The following is a 19,876-nucleotide window of genomic DNA, read 5'->3' on the forward strand; positions in this document are numbered from 1 at the left end:
TTTACTAAGAACAAAAACATGAAAAGTATAGCAGATGAGAAATACATGTTTTTTGAGGAGTTTGGGGAAAAAGGTTCTTACCCTTTCACCCCTCTCTTGGGATTTTGAGTACATCACTATTTGAAAGCAATTTAAAAATGTGTGTTGAAAACATAAAACTGAGCATAGCCTTTGACTAAACTGCTTCTACTTTTAGAAATGTATTTTAGGAACATACATAAGAAAATCCACATGGATACATTAATTAGTGTAGTATTTGGCACATAGTATATACTTGCCAGATATTTAACACACACACATACACACACACACTCTGAATGCACTTGTCTCAGTCAATGTGCTAGGCACTGTGTAATTAATGACAAGTCCCTGCCCTCAGGAAGTTACAGTTTAGTGGTAGAGAAATATTAAAAACAGGCAAGCATGTGGCAACTATGGCAAGTGCTATGTGAGAGAGAGATGAGCACCTTTAGCAGAGGTAGTTAGCACAGAGAGATTACAGATGGCTTCTCTCAGGAGGGACCTTTTCAGCTGAAAGCCGCATGATGAACCAGACGAGAGAAGAAAGGTTTCAAGCAGAGAAGTAGCATGTGCAGTAGTCCTGAAGTAGGAAGAGGAAGGATGAATACCAGGAGCTGACAAGACGCCACTGCGGCTAGAATGCAAAGAGAACAGGGAATGTGGTCAATGAAGCAGTAGGGCGTAAGAAGGCAAGAGTTCTCTCTTTTCTTAGAGTTTTGTTCTTTCTCTCAAATCAGAATTAACATTTCCTTTCAAAGCTTTAAAGAGTTTTAAATATAGGCAGAATTGTTTTTGGAAAAGATTACTTCAACCATGTGGGGGAGAATAGATTGCTGAGTATTTGTTAAATGAATGAAATTAGTTTTGTGATTTTGTTCTTTGCAGTATTGTTAATCATTATGAAAAGTGGAAAACAACTTAAATGTACAATGATAAGGGCTTATTTAAATGAACTCTAGTACATTCATATAATGAAATATTTTGAAGTAGTCCAAAATGGTACTGCATTGTATTGTATGTAAAGTATATTTATTGGCATGAAGAATTGTCCTCAATATAGTAAATGAAGAAATCATATAACAATAAAGTATCTTTTTCTTACCTCAGACTGGCATGGTTCTCATGACAAAATGTAACCGCTTACATAAAGTATTGGTCAAATTCAGGTCTAAAGAAGAAGAAAGAATAAACTCAGCAGTTATCAAGCTAATTTATACCTTATTTTTAAGGGAACATGAAACAATAGTCTATACAGCCCTGATGTACTATCTGAGCCACTTAGGAAGTTTTATTTTCTTTGCTTCATAGAAAAATAAAGATGCACAGAAAATTAAGGATCATCAATACAAGAAATCATTTGACTGAATAAATAAATGTGCAATTTTGTTCTAAAATAGATACTTTCTTCCATAAAACTGTCTTAGCTCCCTCAGAAACAAGGGAAAGGAAAATACAAAATGACTTCAGAATAAATAAATACTGGAAAATTTTCAAAACAGAACGAGGCTTTGCTTTGAACTATCTGATCTCCTTAGATTGCAAATTGTGCAGGAACAGGGAACAGCTTCTCGCTTGAGTTTTCTTCCAATCAGAAGCAAAATATAACATGAGCTTTTCTCATGGATTTCAACATACCTGATCATATATCTGGTAGCAATATAGAAGAAAAGGTATATGAAACATTCATAAAGAAATTATGTACATAGTATGCTAAGCTCAATTTTCATTTTATACAAAAATTTTGAAAGAATAAAACAGAATTATTTTGACATAATAACTCACATTCATCATGTAAAAATGCAACATACACCAATGTCTGAATTGCTCTTGGATGCCATTTTGTTTATATGTTTTAAATGTAGTGAAGTTTTCAATACATTTTTTCCAAAAGAGGGTTGTTTTCCATTATATCATCTTTTCTGTCTTTATGTTTCATAGTGTTTCAAAGAGTCAAAAGATGTCATTACTGATATAACATACTCTCTTTAAGCAAAGAAAAACTTTGATACAATCACCAGCTTTGAGTTTAAGATTTTATTCAGTAATAATATCAAAAGTTAGGCAATACTCTGTAGCATAGATCATTAAGAGCTTAGTCTTTGGAGTAAAGTAGACCTGAGTTTGAATCACAACTTCATCAACTTATAAGCAGTGTGATTTGGAGAATTTACTTATCTTCTCCAAATGTATTTCAAGTCTTTTCATGGCCCTGTTTAAAACCCTTCTATTGCTTCTTATTCACCTGAGCACGAAATTAAAGCCATTTAGATTACTCATGTGTTTCACATGATCTGGTGGTCCCTGATCACCTCTGTGACATTTTCCTTCTCATTTCTACCTATGGAGTTGTTGCTCAGGACACCAGCTCATGTCCATCCACTTTCCCTCTTTTCCAGTGACTATCCACTCCATCCATATATAATCACACTTTGGTTCCTAAATCTTTATTTAGTTTCCTAGTAACATAAATACAGCATCAGATGGATACAGATCCTGAAAACACACTTTGAAAAAAAAAAAAGAATTCTAGACTGGGATATTCCCAACAGCATATTGCAAACCAGAAGGTGTGTGTCTTCAATGTAGGTAGGTTACAGGGAAGGCAGTACAGGATGGAGAAGACAAGTATAATATCTTACTATGCTGCTGGACAGTAGTGATTGCAATGGGGTGTGTGGGGGGGACTTGATAATATGGGCGAATGTTGAAACCACAATGTTGCTCATGTGAAACCTTCATAAGATGGTATATCAATGATACCTTAATTAAAAATATATATATATAAAGGAGTGTGGCTTCAATGCTCCTTATCATTTACTCTCAATCCTCAGGCTGCTCTGTCTTAAATTAATGATAAACTTGGTCAATCCTTTGAAATAATGAAAATATCAGTGGGGTCTGTCTGATATGCAACAGCTTAAGTCAGTTATTTAGCAGAAAAGATAGTTGTAAATACCCAGAAAATAATTTTTATTAAGCTTTTGTTTGTTTGTTCATTGTTCTGCACTATTGTATTGACTAGTTCATTAACCAGTCAATGGTTGTAATATGTTACTAAAAATAAAAGTAACTACAGTAGATGTCTTATAACACATGAAGGAAAAGCCAACAAGATTTCCAGATATAGCAGCCTTGACATTGTTAAACCCCTAAACCAATGCCAGTAATTGCCAATCTACAGACTTCTTATCATGTAAGAAAAGCAAATCCCCATTTGTCTAAACCTTTGTAAATCTTGTTTGTGGTTATATACATGTGAAATCATTTCTAGCTGATACAGTTGGCAATTCATCAAAGCAACGAAATTCATCACAATCCATTCATGCTGAGAACTTCAACGTTTGCTGATTTTTGGTTTGAATCATATTTGGTTTGTAAATCAGTTTTTTTTCATGTTGCACAAGAACTAGAAAGGTAAGGAAACTCTACCTTGTTATACATTACTCAAAAACACAGTTCTAGAGTGATGAACTCTGAAATGGAGTAGACATTTATAGAGTAAATAGAACACTGGACCACTAAGTAGATGCCAGATTTTACATCCTTGTTTTATTTCAATCATTCATGAGGTTCAGGAATCTTAGCTCTCACAGCTATAGCCTGTGTTCTTCATATGGGGAACATAGGGCATGCAAGATGTTCTATTAGGCTATGAACAGAAAACATAGCTTCCATATTTTCAAATCATCACTTATATGTTTTTATTTTGCATATTTATATTTTGTGTGTATATGTTTTATAAAAAGCTAACCATAGTAGTATATAAATACACTTTGGGGCATATGCTCAAAATGTTTTCACTGATAAGAATGTGTGATCTGAAAATTTTGAGGACAACCACACTCATAATTCCTTCATCTTTAAGGTTAGGAGATTGGTGTGTTACTTCATAGGGTCCTAGAAGTTTTAAAAGTGGTTAGGATGAAGAAGACAAAATCAATGGAGGTTCCAGGAAATCCACTCCACCAGGCTCTGCCTCCTAGCTCCTTGTTAATTTCTTTTGTACATTACATATCTGGGTTCTTGTTCTTTATAAGATTTGGTTGCAGATGCTTAAACAAAAAGTTTGAAGAATACCTGACTAGATGATGTCTGAGGTCTCAACAAGATCTAAACCCTCTTCGATCTTCTAAGTTCTGAATTGCCCCTTATTCTGGACATAAAAAAATGACAGACATTAAACACAAACATAGAAAATGTTTGTGTTAAGACTGGTGTTATAGACTTCATGCTCATGTCTAATCAGTGATATGAGACGTGTGTGAACATAACCAACAATGTCTGCACAACTTGAATGTTGAACGCAACATGTGATAGTGGTTGGATCTCCTACTGGAATCATGGTGAAAGGTGTATTTTAAGGAATTCTAAGACCATCCCATGGGAGGTTTCATCCCCCATGACATATTTAAATGAAACTTTTTCCTTTAATACTTCCCTGAAACAGTTGCATTCTGTAGGTCTTGATTGTAAAGTTGGCTAATGCAGCTGACTATTTTGAAGCTTTGTTTAAAATAAAAGAGCGCTGATGGATTTTGGCATTATGCGTTTAAGGTAGTGAACAGTCTAGACTCTAAACGCCAGGATGGTACAAATGAGAATCAGGTGCAGGCCCAGTTACTTCATAAAGACAGGCATGTCATCACAAGTGATTTCATTTGTTTACCAGTTTATCTGCAAGAGATAAATACAGACTCAGTATCTCTTGGATTGTTTTCTCTCCACCCATTTCATTAGAATCAACCCAAGTAATCTGTAAATTCTAAAAGGAAAGAAAACAGTTTGCAGTTTTATGTCTGGTCAAGATTTTTTCTGCCAAATTTTTGGCACGGATTATAAACAAATAAGTATGAGAGAAAATAAACTGATATATGAGTTATAATTGTTACCAGAAGCAATTCTGAATCATTTCCAAAGACTATTAATCTGTTTTAAGATTAAAAAGCAAGTAAGCAAACATGTACACTTTTTTTCAGGCAATGTCTTTTCACAAAGATTATGGTCGGCAATTAAGTGGCAGAGATGGTATGGATGCACCTGCAATTGGATATGACTTTCCATGGCAATGAACCTGGCTCTGTCCTTTAAGGAAGGTCAAGGGTACACAGTGGCAGAAAACACCTGCCTCTGTACGCATCAGAGAGCATTGTTCCCTGACAGAGAACGTTTTGCAACTAACCTTCCTAGGTTCTTATTTCCCTAAGATAACCATATCTTCCCTGGCTAAGGTAATATACATTTTTCTCCCTCTTTGGTTAGAAATTTGAATACAAAAATCCAATGGCTAATGGGCAACTTTGTCTATAAAACAACAAAACTTTCTTTATGTATGAACACTTATGTATAGATATTTTTGTACTCTCACTGAGCCTAAATGTTTGAATAAAGAATCACTATAAAATTTATTTGCTCTCAAAAAAAGAGACTAAAAAGTATATTTTATTGCTTCTACCCTAAAATGTACCATTGTAGGCAGATCCCTTGTATTTGGTGTGTGTGTGTGTGTGTGTGTGTAGAGAAAGCCCAGACCCCAGAAGTGTCTCACATTTAGGTTTTTGATATTAGCAAATTATTCAAAGAAATATAAACATACAGAATCCAAGACATAGACTCAAAAGTTTGGGGAGGAGAATGCTTATCCTATAATTTTGTATTTAATAAATAGATCACGATACTTTGAAACCTACCTGGGCATTTCTATACTTTTTACTCTTCTGAGGCCTTGGAACATGTAAGGGCTGTATGGTACTTATATTTCAAAATGCTCTAATTATGGGCCTATTTATTGTATCTTAAATATGTAATGCCTGATTTTTCTACACATTGACTCAGAAATTATATCTCTTCCAGATTTCACAAACCATTGGAGAAACGATCACTTTGTTTGTTTTTTAAGTTTTTCCCCTGTAATGGACCTAGTAAAAAGAGGTAAGACATTGTAAAGAGTGGCATTGGAAAGAGTGGTGAAGAGTTGACCTCAATCATGACAACAGCCCTGTCACTAAGCCCTCTTGATTCCTAAATTTTCTTAGAGGAGAGAGAGTTTCTGCTCATGTACTCAATTTATTAGTTTCTGAATGTCCATAACACTCTTTGAGTAGGAAAAGCAGGAACTGTCTCTTATCTAAGAGTCCCTTGACCCCTCCATTTATAGCAAGCAAGCTTCGTTGTAGAGTTAAAGTGGCTGGAGACTAAAGAGAGAGGCAGGCTGTTTGATCTGTTTGAGTCACTCAAGCAGCCACAGCATCCGGGTCAGCACTGGCACTTATTTAGGGGAACCATACAATTTATCATCCAAACTAGGACACTTGTGTCTGAGAAAAGTGCTAAACAGAACTGAGCACCAAGTCTTCTCTGGTAAACTTGAGATAGTCACATAATAGCTAGTCCTTAATTATTTATCGAATGAATGAGTAAATGAACAAGAATATAGTACATCATACTATTGTTCTAAGGGATGCCAAGGACAAAGGTCAAGAAGTCATCCTGGGCTGTTGCCTGTGGCAATCCAATGGACAGAGTACTGAGGTAACGAGTTTTATCCCTTCATAAGGCCTGACTTTGAGGTAGAGGGAAAAAGCATCTATAACCATTTAAGCCATCAGACAATAATACAGGTGGTCCTGGTAGGTAGTACTTCAAAATATTCTCAAATGAACATTCAATTTATTTTCAAATAAACACTTATCTCATTTAAAAATACAATTTTTAATAAATAGAGAGTAAGGATGCCCCCCACCACTCTACCACAACCCCACCACTCTACCACACCCCCTCAAAAAAGTATGTTATAGAAAATCAAATAAGGTTTGGACTGGGACTGTAAAGACCTGAGATCTAGCCCAATGACTTCACTCAACTTACTCTGAGATAGTAGAAAACTGCTTATATTTCTATAACATTTTATTTGTAAAATTAATTTTAAAAAGGCACCTAATATGAAAAACAGTGTGGTTACTGCATTCACCCATATTATCAAGTCCCCCTCCCATACCCCATTGCAGTCACTGTCCATCAGTGTAGTAAGATGACCTTCAATTTATTGGGCCTATTTATTGTATCTTAAATATGTAATGCCTGTCTATACACTAAGAGTGCATATCAATAATACCTTAATAAAATTGTCATGGAAAAAAACCTTTAGATCTGCCTGGAAAGAACTGATATCTTAACAGTAGTGATATATCCATTCCATTAATATGGTTTATTTCTCCATTTCTTTTGGTTTTATTTACTTTCTCATAGGTACAGGTCTTCCAGACCTTTTACAAGATTTATTCTTAGCTATATAATGTTTTTTTGATGTTATTTTAAATACTTAAAAATTGTTTTTTGGTAGTATATAGAAATATACTTAGAATACTCTGCATAAATAAGCATGTGAATATATGAATAAACTTGGTTTTGTTTTTTCCTTTCCCATCTTTATGCCTTTTATTTCTTTTTCTTGCTTCAAGACTTCCAGTGCAATTTGAGTAGAAATAGTGGAATTTGCAAAAAAAAAAATAAAGGCGCCTAATAATCTGTGAGTTTCTCAGACCTGCCTATTTACCTAGCAGGATTATTTTAAAACCAAGAGTGAAAATTTTTCTTTTGCAAAATTTTCTTCTGTAATTTCTTTTCAAAATTTTCTTGTATCAAAGCAGAGCAGTGATAGATACAATTTTTGAAGAAGAGAAGGAAAAAAAACAGTTGGCTTCAATAAACATAAACAATTTTTTCAGACCCAAAATGGGTCATAAATGCAACATAACAGTCTAGAGACCAGGACTCCAGGAGGGCTTGCTGGGGTCAGAGTGCAGGAGCAAGAAGGATGGTCAGGAATTGGCCCCTACAGGGCAAAAGAAACAAGAGTCCCCTTTTAGTAGGGGGCTGGAATCAGGCTCACTGCTTGATTGGAATAGGCGAGCATTTAGTGCTGCTTTGCTGGTTTAAAAGGAATGTGAAATTTTCTGCTACCAATTACCATATACTATGTAGAGCTTTGGTTTCAGGGGAGCTTCAGGCCTAAGGATGCAGAGGGAACAGACACAGTCTCCGATCTGGAGCTAAGGCAAAATGCTTGCTGAATCAGAGGCTGACCTGCAAACCTTTAATGTCATTATGTGCTCTGAACTGGTGTTAAAAACTGTTGTCCTTCGTTAGGGGTCCAGTGAGCTGAGTAGAAGCAAGTGCAAAACTGGCAAGTGCAAGGAGGGGAACTGTCAGATGGGAACAAGCATCAGAATAGATCTAATTAAAATTCACGGAAATGCAAATTTCAAAACACATAAAACCTAATGCTAAAAATGACAAAAAAACCAATTGGAAATTCATTTTTTTCATTACAGAACAGCCTGATAAAACTTATAAATAAATATGCTATGGACTTCCAAAGAAATGAAAGTGTACATTGATTCTTTTAAAAAGAATGACAATTTGTGAAATGATAGTCCCAAGGAATAATAAAATGAAGATAAGAAAAAATAAATTAAAATTCTTGAAAATGAAAGGTAGAATTATTAAAATGAAAAAGAATGTAACAGGTGAGAAAACCTTAAGATTGGATACAGCAGAATGTAAATTAGTAAACCGGCATGTATTAGCATAGAGAGGTAAAGATACAGAGATGTAAAGAGCAGTTAAGAAACGTCATGGATTAAATTGAAATGAATCAATATTGATCTAATAAGAGTTCCAGAACAAATTGGAGGAAATGGCAGAAAATCAGTATTTGGAAAAGAAATTACTGATAATTTTCCAGAATGAAGATTACCCTCCAAAGAAAAGAAAAATAAATCATACCTACCTAGATACATTATAATTATACTTTAGATCAACTATAAATAGATCATCTAAAAAGCTGCCAGAGAAAAAAATTTTTTTTTTCTTACAAAAGAATGACATTTGAACTTTGCCAGAATTATCTGGTATAAATTTATGTCAGAAGTTAGTAGAATTATATCTTCTAACATGGAATATATCTGTCAACACAGAATTTTATTCCTAGTCACACTCCTTTAAGAGTGAGGGAAAAAATTATATTTGCAAATATATAAAAATAAATAAAGCTATCACTCAACTAATTATTAAAGATGGAATTACGGTAAAATAAAAGTAAACACAGATGAAAATGAAAGCTGCTGAATATGTGAAATGATAGTGTGTACTAACTGACAAAATGTTTGTAACATAAAGTACTAACTATTGATATGAAACCACTTTTTGTTTGATTAAAAGAAGGCAAAACTAAAACTTTGAACAGCAATAGTGTGATGGGGTAGAGGTTATTAAACAGGAATGTAAAGCATGCTAAAAGTCTTATCATGGTTAAAAATATAGAAAACTATTGAGTATAGATAAATATGCATCTTAAAAATCTAAAAGTAATCCCTTTTAAAAAAATAAGTAAATCTGCAGTTTTCCAGTCAGCATAGAAAAAGGAATATATACATTACATATACCTATATATTTATTATTAATACATTTTATATATGCATTTTATATATATATAAAGGCAGGACAATAACAAGATATAAAATAAAACGGAGGGATAACTTCAGGTTTGTCAGTATCACATCAAAGTTAAATAGATAAAATTGTTCTATTAAAGAGATTACCAATTTGTAAAGAAAAAACGAAAGTAAAATTTACTATGTTGTGTTTATAGGAAACACTCCTAAAGCAAAACCATACAGAAACACTGAATATAAAGTGATGGAAAAAGATATGACTTGCAAATTATTAACAACAATGTAGCACAGCAATATTAATATCAATCAAATAGAATTTAAATAACAGAGCATGAAGAGAAATAAAAATCATATTGATAAAAAGAAAAAATAATGGTCACAAATTTGTGCATATTTAATAACATAGCTTCAAAATATATAAAGCAATAACTGATAGAAGTACAAAAAGAAAGGAACTAATCTACATTTGTAGTGGATAATTTCAACACACTTAGAAGGAACTGATAGATCAAGCAATTTAGTAAGGATATGAAGACTCAGAGAGAGATTTGCCAACAGGGGCTATTGTAATAATACACTAATTAGTCTTCCTGCTTCCACTCTTGACTACTTAGTAGCAATATTATATTATTGTTACTGGTTCTATATATGTTATGCTTTCCAAGGGGTAAAGTGTTCCTCTTTCTTCTGTATTTTTCTTTCTTTCATAGCAATTTCATTTCCCTTATAACTCTAAAATTTGCCCTTCAACTTCCAGAAATTAAACGTCTTGTTATAAACTTTGAGAAAGGCATTAAATGTATCAATTAATTTGTGGAGAATTAACATTTTCTACAACATTGAAACTCTCAGGAAGAGTTTACAGCAGTCCCCCTTATTCACAGGGGATACATTCTAAGAACCCCAGTGGATGTCAGAAACTGTATATACTACCGAACCCTAAATACTCTATATTTTTTCCCATACATAAATACCTAGGATAAAGTTTAATTTATAAATATGCACAGTGAGAGAGTAAACAATAGTTAATAATAAATAAAACATTATAACCATCTACTCTAATAAATGTTATGTGAATGTGGTTTCTCTCTCAAAATATCTTATTATACACATTTACCCTTCTTCTTCTTGTGATGTAAGATGATAAAAGGCCTGTGTGATGAAATGAACGGAGGTGAGTGACATAGGCATTGTGACACAGAAGGAGGTTACTATTGACCTGACAATGTGTCAGAACAAGAATCGTGTTTCTTGACTGGGGTTGACCACAGGTAACCGACTGCAGAAAATGAAGCAGCAGATAAGTGGGGGGGCCTGAACCCCTGCATTTATTGGCGTCCACTTTAATGTTCTCAGCCAAGTTGTCTAATTGCCTTCCTATCATCATTATACTGTCTAGAAGAAGAATATTAGATATAAAAACTGCTAGTAGTTAAAAGTATGACGTGACAATCTACTAAGCCACTTGACTAAAAATGCTTAACAAAGGGTTCATTCAGGTGTTTTCAAGCCGATATACTATGAAGTCATCCTTATGACTGTCAGTCTTTCATTCAGCATCATTTATTTAATCATTCCAGAAATACTCATTTGGGACATAAATCACACTCTGACTGAGCCCTGGGAAATAAAGGAAAATAAGCTATGGTCTCTATTCTCAAGAGGCTTGTAAATCTTGGAGTAAGTAAAAGAATAAATTAATAGATCCAGAAAGTAAATAGGAAAATATAAGAAAAAGATACCCAAGGAAGGGAAGAAAGAGGAAAACAGGAAAAGAGAAAAGGAAACCACAGACTACATGTTATGGACCCAAAAGTAACTCCCACATTCCTTTCTCAATCTACCTGAAAGCAATGGAATATATGATTCATTAAAGGCTACATGATAAATTTAAATATGTAGATAAAATAATTCTATCAGCAAGTGCATACTTAAAAATCCTCTGATAAACTGATAACAAATTCTGAACATTATTTTTACACTATCATGTTCAACCTGCAAATACTTTTTTTCAGGTACTTGAATTGTTTATTTTCAGTTTAATACAGTTGGTTGTGGATTGTTTGTGGTTAATTCATTGGTTTATCCTTTACAATGTAAATACCTACCAGTCATATTAACTGGTTTGATTATGACCCACCCCAAAATGAAACTATTTATTGACATTTTAAAATGGCTTATTGCTAAGATGCTGCCTAGGACTTTTAAAAATCAAATTCTGCAAAGAGCAGCTTGCTGTAGGTGAATGAAAATAATCTACATTACTTAAAAAGGTATATTTCACTTCAGACCTAGGGTAAATTTACTGATAATCTAAAATTATACTGCTTTCCTGTCGAGTATGCAAAGGGATTATAACTTGAAAAAAAAAACAACTCTTAAATCTAAATGCTCCATACCTTTCTTACTCACACTTCCACTGTCATCTCTTCCTATCAGGTGATATTTAGGTCTGTGTTAATGGATTAGGGTCCAATGATCTCAGCTGGAAAATATGAGTCACTCTTGCTGATCACTGTGTGTTACTGCCAAAGCTGTCTTCTTTGCTAGCAAAGTATGATTTTATTGAAGTCTGTCCCAAATAATCATCTGTGTAAACAATGATATGTGGTTTTAAACTTGAAGCACATTTTCTAGCCAGCTGAACTAACTATTTTATTTAACTTTTACTTAAGAGCAATGCTACGTGCTGTGACTTTTTTTAATGAAAAAGATATGTTTTCAAATGGAATATGGTGGTGGGTTGTTTGATCAGATGCTGGCTGTTCATCACAGGGACAGTAAATTTTGCCCAAGATTCACCACCATATTAAAAACTCTTTCTTAATGGAATCCTTTTGACATATGTTTAATCAGAACAATAATTCACTTATCCTTTTAATAAATCTTTATTGAACATGTATCACATACCAGGCATATTAACAGGTTCTTGGGATTAAAAATGATAAAAACAAAATTTGTAGTTCCTGCCTCACATAAAATATCTTAGAGGGAGTCTATGCAAAAATAATTGCATTGTAGTGAGCTAAGTACCAACAGAATTTAGTACAAAGGGAATTTTGGAAAGATTAAAATTTGGGAGGATATATGGAGAGAAACTGGAAGCTGTTGACAAACTGTTCTTTAAACTGATTTTTGAAAGAGTAAGTCAGGCCAAGTTTTTGAAGTGGAGATGTTAGGGTCAAATGAATTGAGTTTACCTGCTGGCTTCCCCACATTCTGGATGTGTGACTTTGTTATTTAATTCATAAGTAAAACCTGATAAATAATGTCCATCTCATCAGATTGTGTGAGGATTAAAACTATATAATGAAGGAATGGGTGTAGTGCCTCCACAGAAAATGATCAACAGATATTATTGCTCCAGAGAGAGAGAACAGAATGTATAAAGATAAGACATGTTCGTGGCAACCTAGGCTATACATGACTAAACAGTGGGAGGTTGGGCTGGGCCAGAGCGTAAAATGCCACATGCACCATGGTATGAAGCTGCTCAATTCATCAACCTTGAAACTGCATTATAGCTTACCATGTCTGGCAATGTCCATGTTAAAATAATGCTAGATAATTTTACTACATATATAGCTAAGGTATCGCAAAAGATTTACCACCATTTATGATATGACACTTCCCTTTATCTGGAGCAAATGGTAAGTCTGAAAGTGACCTTGTACGACCGGGGTTGTAGGGAGAATAAAATCTCTGCAGGGGTATTTTTTCATCATTGTTTGTATTTTGGAGAAGAATGAAAACCTACCTAGGCATTGTATTTCACAGAGGTTGGTCAATAAACCAAAAGGATTTTTGCCTTTATGGAACTTCCGCTCTAGAAATAAACAAGTATGTGACATAATATCTTTCTTGCCAATGGTTTCATCCCTCGGCAAGTTCACAATGGATTCAGTGTGACCAAAGAAATGACAGTAGAACATTCCTGGGGTGAAAGGGTTATACCCAACTTTATTTCCAAGGTGGCAGGTCAATCACTAGAATCCGGCACACTCAGAGCGAGTCTGCATGCAGCAAGCCGGTCTCTGCTTTTGGGCCTCTCTGCCTCCACTGCCATCCCAGTCTCTTTCCTCGGCGCTACCACCACTCCAGCCTCTGCTCTCCTCCAGCCTTGCAGACATGCCACCATGCTGCCCAGAGCACTTTATATGGAGTCAGTAATTGGCAGGGCTCTTTATATAGAGTCAATAATGATGCATTGCTCACACATGTGTAGTGAGCTAGCCAACTAGGGCCAGGTGAGAATCCTGGCCACAGGCACCTTCACTTTATTCACAATATCTAATCACAGATTGTGTTACATGCCATAGAGAAAGCAAATAAGGAGTAGACAGTAGAACTGCCTTACATAGAGTATTTAGGAAAGGCCTTCTAGAAATAAGGACTTTTAATCTGAACCTTAAAGTCAGTTATGGGAGGAACAGTGGGGAGAACATTCTAGCCCAAAGAAGATCTGTATACATGATGACACTTCTAGAACTGAATGGAGACTGACATGCTGGAGCATTACAGATGGATGAGGAGAGAAGCACAAAATCACAGAGGACAGGTAGGCAGGAGCCAGATCATGTACTGTTTGCAATTTATTTTCTGAATTTTACATATCGTTTACAATTTGAAAGACTTACTGTAATAATCAGACCACACAGACACCTACACATCCATGTTAATTCTTTAAAATCACTCTCTTATTTTCTATGCATTTCATAAAAATAATCATGACATACCTCCAAAAATTCAAGCCGACTATCTTTCCCTCTTGGTCTAATTTCCTTTTAATACCAAAACTTTCACTAAGACTTTCCTTTATACAAGATGTCTAAATGAGCCAAAATCTCTTGAATGAGCAATAAATGGACATGCCAAGTATTTTTTGGCATACTATTGTTGTAATCTGAAAAACCCATAAAAAAATTCAAACTCAGAGAAAATTGTGTTAGATCGCTATTTGCAGACTGAGACTTAACATTCCCCTCATTGCTACATAAGGTTTTTTTGATGTTTCAAGTCTCTAAGATTTACCACTCAACTAAATGTGACTGGCCGTGTAAAATATGTCTTTACTTCAAACTTGACATTGGGGTTTTATGAAGAGTCAGTTCTATTGCTTACAGAGGAAAAAGTCATTATTGAAAATTCTCTAATAGCTTGCTCCAAGGAACTCTAATGTGATTCTTATTTTTGAGGAACTGATTTTAAGATCAAGGTACTTTTTCACTGTTCTGTCAATAAAAATATTCTCTATTACCTTTTGTTTTCTGGATAGCTTAAACTCTTAGGCAGAACAAGAGCTTAATGCAAAATAAAATTCTAAGTACAAATTGAATTCTATTCTCACTGCTTAACTGTTACATTTCTAGTTAGCTAATGATTTGTTCCACAACTTGTTTCTTTTTTTTGAGTCTTGCTAACTCCGGCCTCATAGGTACTTTTAAAAGGCTACTGTCCATTTTATAATGTTCTTTAATGTAAAGGGGTAAAAAGCTTTCTCAACTCAACCTCGCTACTTTGAGCACTGTAAGACCTTCCTTCCCAGGGGACAGACTTCTAAATTCCTCCCAATCTAGGTCAGGCCAGATCCATTATTCTCTGTCTGCACCAGCATTTATTTTTCTCTACAGAAAAGGGTCAGATGTTCTCTGACTGCGGCGTGCTTGTTGTTCATTTTAATTGTTAAACTAAACCTGTTGAAACGGCATAAAACTGATAATGGAATCTTCTCAGCACAGAATGGAATCTGTGACGGTATCTGTAGCAGTCACTGTAAGTGCTCCACCAGATCTCTGGACACTTAAGTTTCCTCCTTATACTGATGGTTGCTTACTGCAAACATGTGCAGCTCTCCCTGGGGCTGGCTCTGTGGCAGGAGGATGCACACCTGTGTACAGGGCAGGCAGAGCTGCTGGGGGTTAATACCTCTCAGCCGTTAGGTGTTAAGAGTTGGTGGATAAATAGCCTACCTTTCTTATCACTCTGGTGGAACAGCACTGAGACAGGTTCTATTCTGCCTTCCAGGGTTCGCCAGGGACTCAGAGCAGCAACATGTTCATTAATGCCCCCGGTATTACCTCCTGCCTTTACCTGTCTCAATGTTCCTACTAACTCCCAGGGGTTATCTGGAATTACCTTCCAAATAAACTACTTGCCTCAAGTCCTTGCAATAAGGTCAGCATCTGGAGGAACCCATTTCAAAACAGTGCCTACATTTAACAAACAGAAAGGAAGGAATGAAAAAGTTAAAGAACAAATTAATACATCAATTATTTATTCAGGGAAAAAGTTCAGCTCTATAAAATGCATAAGCTAATTCTTATACAAACACACATTTTTGGACAAAATTATGAAAACAGAAGCTGTTTTCAAAAGTAACACACCTGAAAAAGAATACTGGGCCTTTCTGTCTCCTAGGGATGGAACACTGAGGAAAGTCCACAGGCTTGGAATCACTTCACCGGCTGTGTGGCCTGGAGATTCCTCACTTGCTAAACAGAGACGGTGTGAACAAAGCTAAGCACTAAGAGTGTCTGCAGCCATGCCTATGGGACCCAATAATCATCTTCTCCCTTCTCTTCAGCTTAATTTGTTGCATTTGTGCTCTGGACTGGACTCCTTTTTGGAAGCTGATGAATCTAAAACAAAAACAGGATAATTGACTAGCCTATCAGGACTTCAGAGATGACATCTGACAAAAGATATTTTCAGAGAGATTAGGGTTTTTTTCCTTAATATTTGGGAGTCATAGACATTTATATGTATCAGCAATTGAAAACACCTTTAAGGACTGTTTTATCTTTAGTAATGACTAAAATAAAATATTATGAAATATTCTCTGAAGATGCCATATACTTTTCTTACATCTTCCATGCATGTGGAATTCACTATTCTCAAAATTAATAATTCCTAAAATGCAGCCCTAAAACTCAATTTGAAAGAGTAGGTGATAAAACATACTCCATTTGTCCAGCACTATTTGCTGAGAGGAAAAAAGTCTTAGCCTTTAGTACTTGGTTGTAATGAGAAGTCTTAACCTCTATTCCAAAGTCTGGATAAGGAACTAATGCTTTCAAAATTTAGTAATTACATCAACAAATATTAATGGCATCTTAGGAACAAGAGATGTGTGCTAAATGCTAGAGAGTACTTCATAAATCCTTTTTTTGTGTTGCATTTTGTAGGTTAGTCACCGACTGATTCGGGTGGGACCTGAGAGACAGAAGGTCTTATTGCTCCTGTTTTACAGAAAAAGCAAATCAAGCTTGTAGAGAAAAACTGACTTTTCTGTCATCTCAAAAACCTAACAGTGGTGGAACTGGGGAAACAAGTCTTCAATCTAATACATTTTCTTCTTTAGCATGCCACTTTGTTAAGTTTTCAACTCAGCATCCTGGAGTATCCTTATGAAAAAATATTTCATCTTTTTCAAAACTTAAAAGTTAAGGACTGCTTTTATTGAAATGAAGTAAGAAATCAAAATGTAGAGAGCTGGGTTTCGGCATCTGATGACACGGTACTGCCAGCTGTCTGCCATGGATATTAAAAATGCTTGCTTTGGAATGAAATGACAGGCGGCGGCAGGGTTTGGAGCCCCCGGGGGTGTGCGGAGGCAGCTCCGGATTCCCCGCCCCTGGTGTCACCCACACGGCATCGGCTTCGGGAGCCTAATTAGCCTGTGCCTAGAATAAGATTTCTTTTCTCTCTGGTTTTTGCCTGTGAAAACTCTGTAGTGTGAAAATTAACAAAATGTTTCAAATTGCTGTAACAAATTCAAATGTTTTGAGATGTTTTCTGTAAGGTCACACAGACGTCCTATAGCAATCTTCGAAAACTGAACCCTAATACCGATCTTTTTATTTTTCTTATATTCTATGTTTAATAACTGTGTTTCAGCACAGAATAATTCACTGTTGAATCTCTTGTACATTCGCTCTCAGAGCTTCACCCAAAGAGGAAGGGAACAAGCAAAAGTAAAGTGTGCATCACAGCGCCGTGGTAAAGAACATGAGAGGGGCCCTTGCCACGGGCACCAGATTAAGGCTGTGCCCTGTGCGAGGCGAGGGCACGTTCCAGCCTTAGTCAGCGAGATCTGTCTGGTACTCGCCAGGCGGTGTTACTTGATCACAGCGGGCTAAAGCTGTGCACCCAGGGCAAATCTGTAAACACCCGCTTAATCTGCATGGGAAGACTCACTGTCATGTCCTCTGACAGAAGAAGCCTCCAGGACACATTCACCAGCGACAGTCACCTCAGTATCTTAAAAATCTTGTCACATTAGAAATGTTAGAAAGCTGCATTGGAAGAAAAAAATGAGGACTTTCTTAGAATTTTATTTCTTTGAAGGTAAATTAAGTCCTTATTTTACGTTGTGATTAACATTAACATAGTTGTATTTCTCTGGAAGCTGCAGTGTTTTCAACATTATTGCATAGCAGCATCATTTTTAGATCCTGTTACATCTTCAAACAAGTGGTCTACTATTTATTTTTGCACCATCTGTCTAACAGAACAGGTTAAAGATGATCATGCCAATATTAAACTTAGTATCTTAATTATGTAACAAGACCAAAAACAAAATGATTTGGGTAATAGGGAAAGGCATGAGCACACTTATAAACGTCTAGAAAAGAGTTTTTACGTATTGGTAAAAATTAAATTGTTAAGTAATGATATATAATTAACCCACAAGGTATAATTTTCTCCAAGTTTTGGAAATGTTGCATAAGAATCCTCATAATAATAAATTTAATGAAGGAAGATCACCTTCTCCCCCTCTGTCTGTCCCCACTCCACCTCACACGGAAATCTAGAGAACCTTGACTTTTGAAATTGTACTTCTGCATAAAATGAGAATCCTTACTATTAGAGTGGGTGATTGTGATGTAGTCAAGAACACCTCTGAGAATTTGATGTGTGCCAAGAACTTTCTTTTCAGAAAAGAAAACTCACATGGAGTATTTGGTATATGATTGCGGGGAATTCGCCATCCCCCTAAAATCCTTCTGTCCTGAGTTAGGAACCCCTAATGTACACATGCAAGTGAAAGATAGGGTTTGAATATGGTGGAAGTGCTAAGGAAGGGATGGGCAATTCCCAACTCATTCTCCGCTGTCATCACAGCTGGAAAATGTGGACTTTAAATTTCCTCTTAATGCCCTGCCTGAGCTCACCTGAGAATTGCTTCACTTTTGGCTTTACTTTCATTTAATTCAACATCCTGGCTAATTCTTGAGTAAACATATGTTTGACTATACATATATGGAAAGAAACATATTGGAAACATTAAGTGTTAAAAAAAATGGTCTTCATAGATGTTCATTTGAATAAGGTGAAGCATCAAGAAAACTAGTTACCAGGAGCCTTATTTATCCAAGATGAATACCTAGAGATATTCCTTAGTATTAGTGTCAGCGTCTGCAAGAAAAAATCATCCCATTAAAATAGCCTTCATGAATAATTCATAGAGTTCAGTTTAATGGAGAAAGGAAGAGACAGAAACAGGTTATCAAATTTGTTGGAAACCTGTGTTGCTACACAGCATTTTTTTTTATGAGCAGTCATAATGTAGGTTATTCTTTGTTCTGCATCTACATGAAGAAATAGATCTCAACATTTAACATATTCTTTTACCTTTCGTTTTCGGTTTTGAGGCATCCATAAACACATTTTTCAAGTAGTATTTTCTGGAAAATGTGTTCTGAACTATGGATTCCTGATTCTTCTTCTTTTTTGTTGTTATTGGTAAGAAACATTTGTCAGTGATGACCCAGTAACACCCTTAAAGGAAACATATCCAGAATGGCAAACATTCTGTATGGTAAAGATAATCACTAAGGTGATTGTGTGGACACCGGTTGTGGTCGTTAACCTTAGGCATTGGCCAGCGTACAGCTTAAAAACAAAAACAAAAAAACCAAAGCCTCTTTAGGAATTCCTCGAATGAAGAGCTTAGCACAGAGAACTGAGTTCATACAACATTTGGAAGAGCTGGGGGAGTAAAGGTTGGGAAGAAGACGGGTGAGGAAGAAAGGACAGCGGCGTGATTGAACAGTCCCCCAAGTACGGAGAGTGTCTCAACTTTATGAACATCAGGGACTACTGGTCCTCACGTACAGAGGCCTGGAATATGGAGGATGTTTCAGATTTGAAACTTAACAACTGAAAGTTTTTCAGCTTTAACTGCTAACCAACAAGTGCCTTACCTACAGTGGGGATGGCATAATATTCTCTAGTCTTTGGGAAAGAAAAAGAAAAGAGTATTCTCTGCTTTTCTGTTTTTGTGTACCTGCTATGTACCTTACTAATCACCTTATACATATTTTATAAAAATAAAACACAAATGATAATAGTTATGAACCAAATAGCCACTGAGTTGTATAGTGCTAATAATTTTAATTACC

At 35.5% G+C, this 19,876-nt stretch overlaps 1 long non-coding RNA gene across 1 annotated transcript in view; it reads right to left on the bottom strand.

The window, feature by feature from the left end:
- Positions 1 to 15,760: 15,760 nt before the first annotated feature.
- Positions 15,761 to 19,876, bottom strand: part of LOC140848219 (uncharacterized) — a 100,409-nt gene continuing 96,293 nt past the window's right edge. The window contains exons 2-3 of the long non-coding RNA XR_012128780.1: positions 17,670 to 17,767; positions 15,761 to 16,111 (exon numbers count right to left, since the gene is read on the bottom strand). This is a non-coding gene — a long non-coding RNA (uncharacterized lncRNA). The remainder of the gene's footprint in view (positions 16,112 to 17,669; positions 17,768 to 19,876) is intronic.

This window comes from Manis javanica, chromosome 3, assembly GCF_040802235.1.
Source record: "Manis javanica isolate MJ-LG chromosome 3, MJ_LKY, whole genome shotgun sequence".
NCBI lineage: Eukaryota > Metazoa > Chordata > Mammalia > Pholidota > Manidae > Manis > Manis javanica.